The following is a 4,803-nucleotide window of genomic DNA, read 5'->3' on the forward strand; positions in this document are numbered from 1 at the left end:
GTGCTCGCTTCGGCAGCACATATACTAAAATTGGAACGATACAGAGAAGATTAGCATGGCCCCTGCGCAAGGATGACACGCAAATTCGTGAAGCGTTCCATATTTTGCATTTTTATAATTTTTATCTACTATGGATGCCCAGTATATATCTGTTTGTTTATTTACTTACACGTAAACCAGGATGTTGTATTCAATTGTATTGGCATATATTTTGCATTTTTATCATTTTTATCTACAATGGATGTCCAGTATATATCTGTTTGTTTATTTACTTACACATAAACCAGGATGTTGTATTCAACTGTATTGGCATAATGATTAAAATAAGTAATTCGGACACAACTGATGTATTGTGTGTGTTTTTATAATCCAGAGTTTATACTAGCTACATCATTACAATTTGATTTTGTTTAAGTCACAGTTCATGTTCTTATTGCTCGCTGTTCATGGACCACAATAGACAAACTATGGCATAGAGGTGGGCGAGCCACTGTCACCTCGAGCCAGATGCTTGGCTCTGGCTCAGCTCGAGGTCCTCTTCGACCCTCAAGCCCAAAACGAGCCGAACCTTCATGTGGCTTCTGCCTGTCACCTATGGTGGAACGTCCTGTGCCAAGAATGAAAGACAAAGCACAAACCTTTGATTTAAAACAGGAAAATGAAGTAGCCATCTAGTGCCTGAATTGCACAATGTGAAACTAGAAAACCAGTGACCAGTCCTAGCTTCCCTGCTGGACTAAAATGTGTGATCCTAGGCAAATATCTTAATACACAGAGCCTGCTTTTTTCATAATCACTCAAGAGAGCAATTTCAAATATGTGGTGTGAATTCAGGATGTGTGATCAACAAAAACGTCTTGCATTTGATTTAATTCACTATAATGTTACCACATCTGTGCTAAGAGTTAACACATGTTGAAACACAGAGGAAGATATCCATACACACTACTTATAATCCTTGTGCATTTCACATAAATTGGTTATAACTGACAGCAAATGAGGGGGGGTTCTTCCTTCTCCTGCATTTTAGCTCACTTATGGCATTGTTGTCATGGCGGGGACAGGCATGAATGTTTCTAGATTCCTGTTAAAACTGGCTCTTTTGATAAATAACTCTCAATACAGTGTGACATAAATTGCTGTACTAAGGTGAAACAGTCCCACATGTTAAAAAAATCCACCTTTTTATTAATATTGAAGAAACTTTATCATAGCTTTGCAAGGTGTTTATTGTTTGATTTTCATGGAACACATTTATAGGGCTTGGCACATGCATGGGCTCCTAGAGCCAGGCCAGACGCTTGGCTCAGCTCAAGCTCGCCTCTCTCTGTTAATGTGCTGGCTCACACGCCTCTACCATGGTGGGGTTGTCAGTGATAGTGGCTTGCATTCATGGAGAAGGCATACTCTACAGACAGAACAGTCTTTGCAGGCACCTAGGGGGCATCTGTTCTCTGCACATACCTGCAGCAGATTTCTACGCTGTGCTTTGCTACCACATACTTGGGTGACTGCTCTGCTAATCACTGCACGGAGGCGGGAGGGGGCACAGCTTATATAGTCTTTCTTTGCAAACACCAGGATGCACAGTAATAGTCACAGCTTGTAATATTTGCAGCAAGGAGTTTGCTCTCTAAACTTTGCTTGCAGACAATATAGTACACAACCCTATGCTGTATGTTGTGTGCAGATCCTAAGCTATACTTTGTACACTCCTGGTGTGCTCTCTAGGCCAGTATTTTATTTTCACCCTTCACAGAGTGAATCAATGGTGCCTTAGGTGTGGGTGCACTTTTGAGGTGCACCTTGTTTGCACACACTTTGAGAGCACTACTAGGATACACTTAGGCCCATATTTATGGGCTTTGTGGCAGAGAGAAGCACAGTTTTCTCCATGGCCTTGCTGTGCAGCCCTTCGTCACATGGAAAGGGAAGGAATGTGCCATATTTATCCAATATAGCACATTCCCAACCTTCCCCCCTAAGTTGGCTCCCTTTTGGCAGCCTAGAGCCAATGCAGGCACCCTTGCACCATGGTGCAAGGGTGCATGTGTTGCATGCAGGATTGATTATATGCAGGAATTGTTTCTTGTGCAGGAAGGGGCATCTTCCTGCACAAAAACAATCCTGAAAGGCATTTTATCTCTTTCTATGTGTGCTGCAGAATGCAGCACACATAGAATGAGGAAAAACAAGGAGAAATAAAGATGACTTTGCCCTAGCAAACAAAATTCGCCCAAACCTACAATTCGACACCTGTTCTAAGTTATGTAAATCACTTGCTACCCAACTGGAGTTGCTCTGCAGAAATACAACACCAAACACACATTTTGTGGGGTAGATTACTATTAGACCTTGCATCCTTAGAGTGGTCTTACCCCAGACTTCTCGCCTTTACCTCCTTTTTTGTTGCTGTATCTTTTTGTTGGCCTTAGGACTCTCAGCACGTTACCACTACTAACTAGTGCTAAAGTGCACATGCTTCGCCCCTAAACATGGTAACACTGGTGTATCCACAATTGGCATATTTAATTTACCTGTAAGTCCCTTGTAAAGTGGTATACGATATACCCAGGGCCTGTAAATTAAATGCTACTAGTGGGCCTGCAGCACTGATTGTGCCACTCACTTAGGTAGCCTTGTCTCAGTCCTGCAGAGCCTGTTTGTGCAGTCTCACTGGCACCCCGACTTGGCATCTAAAACCTCTTGCCAAGCCCAGAACTTCGCTTTTCTTACATATGTCATCCCTAAGGTAGGCCCTCAGTAGCCCACAGGTCAGGATGCCATGTACGCAAAAGGCAGAGCATGTACATTTAAGTTTTTTATGTCCTAGTAATGAAAAATTCCTAAAGTCATTTTTCATTACTGTGAGGACTGCCCCTCTCCTAGCCCAGCATTGGGAATTCCTTATAATATCTTTAAGCTGTTATTCCTGGTCTGACAGGAGTAGCTGCGTCATGTTCAGTACCATTGGAATGGTAATAATAAATCCTCTTTACTGGTAAAGTCAGCTTTATTATTAATATTTTAGAAATGCCACTTTTAGAAACGGGACATTTCTCTGCATTCTTTGCCCTGTGTGCTTACAGCCTATCTCCAATACATGTGTGGCTGGGGTTAGGTTGACAGTTTCACTTGTGCATTCCCTTCAGACAGCCACAACACAGGATAGTCCAGTACATCTGCATACTGATGGGTCTTCCTGGGGAGAAGGTTGGGAAGGGCCCACACTTACATCTCGAAGGGTAGTGGCAAGAGCCCACACGAAGGGACTGATTACTCCCCATTGGTAGTCTGGAGCCGAGGCTGAGCTGAAAGGGGGAATTGTGCACTTCAAAGAAATCCTTTGAAGTCCACCCCCACATCAAAGGCACTTTCTAGTATAAGTACTGGGCCTCTTGACCCACCAAAACAGTACAGTACTGGACTAAGAAGAAACTCTGCTGGAGTAAAGGCTGCTGTGCCAGAAGGATTGCCACTCTGCTGTGACTGACTGTTCCCAGGAACTGCTGACCTGATGTGTTGTGCTGCCCTGCTGCCTGCTGACCTCTGCCCTGCAAACAGAAACGTAAAGTCCCCTCCAGAGTGACTCCAAGGACTTGCTTGTCTGCCCCTGTGCACCATCTACTTGGGACAGCGACAACCTTGTAAGTGGCTTGCTGGCTTGCCCTCCTGTCCACCCGAGGTCTCATAGCGTCCCAGACCTTGTTACCAGCTGCTGGTATTCACACTCCGGGGTCCGGTTCGCAGGACCAGCGCTCCGTTTTGTGGGAGCACGTCTGATACCAGTTGGTGTGAGCGAGGAGGAAGCACACAGCTTCACTTTTCTACAACAGCCCTTCAACAATATCTGCGCTCAACCCGAGCTGGGAACTGGCATGTCGATTCACGAGCAGTCCTGCCTGTGAGGAACACGCTTTGTGCTAGGAGTGAAACCCAACCCCGCAGGGCGACGAGGAACCGTGCATCGCGACATGGGCCACATGTCAGAGGCTCGCCGACACTACTTGCGACTTGCCTCGGCCCTGCCTTCATCCACCAGGAGTAGTTAACTGCCACTCGAGCCCTGTGTCTGAGGCCACCAGCACCACTCGCGGCTTAACCGTAGCCCCACCTTCCTGCACTAGCAGGCAAGCAGCACGACTCACGGATCAGTGGCTGCAGTCATCAGAGGAGGTGCTGTGGTCACAGGGACTGTGCGGTCGTTGACCCCCGTGACATCACAGCAGCTGGGGGAATTACCTGGTGGCATTTTGGCCTCCTAAGGACGCTTGGAGTCCCGATTCAAACTCTATCATTGTGTGGTTCTTGTCGAGGAGAATTTCTGTAAAAGCGCTAAAACGAGCACAGTTAATTTTGACAGTCATTCATGTAGCTTCACTCTCTTGATCTACTGAGTGGAGTTTTGATGTTTTGGTATTATTTGATACAGATAAATATTTCCTACTTTTCTACAACCTGTGTGGAGTCTTTTTGTGGTGTCTTCATCGGGTTACCATAATTTAAGTGTTGCAGAAATACTTTACACATTGCCTCTTAAGTTAAGCCTGACTGCTCTGCACCAAGCTAACAGAAGGTGAGCACAGGTTAATTTAGGGTGTGTATCTGCCTTACCCTGACTAGAATAGTAAGTTCTGCCTGGCTTAGGTGTATACCCTAGCCAACCAGAAACCCCATTTCTAACAATTACAATTTTATGTAGCACTCCCTGATTAGTATGGTTACGGTAGGAGGCTGGCTCAGTTTATGGTGTACACCTGTGGTGTGGCAACATCTACTGAGTTCAGGCAACCGTTAGTGATA

The 4,803-nt window shown here is 45.3% G+C and overlaps 1 non-coding gene across 1 annotated transcript; it reads left to right on the forward strand.

The window, feature by feature from the left end:
• Window positions 1-107, forward strand: LOC138283093 (U6 spliceosomal RNA). The gene has a single exon (XR_011201059.1). It is a non-coding gene; the product is annotated as a U6 spliceosomal RNA (small nuclear RNA).
• The last annotated feature ends 4,696 nt before the right edge of the window (window positions 108-4,803 follow it).

The sequence above is a fragment of the Pleurodeles waltl genome, chromosome 2_2 (genome assembly GCF_031143425.1).
Source record: "Pleurodeles waltl isolate 20211129_DDA chromosome 2_2, aPleWal1.hap1.20221129, whole genome shotgun sequence".
NCBI lineage: Eukaryota > Metazoa > Chordata > Amphibia > Caudata > Salamandridae > Pleurodeles > Pleurodeles waltl.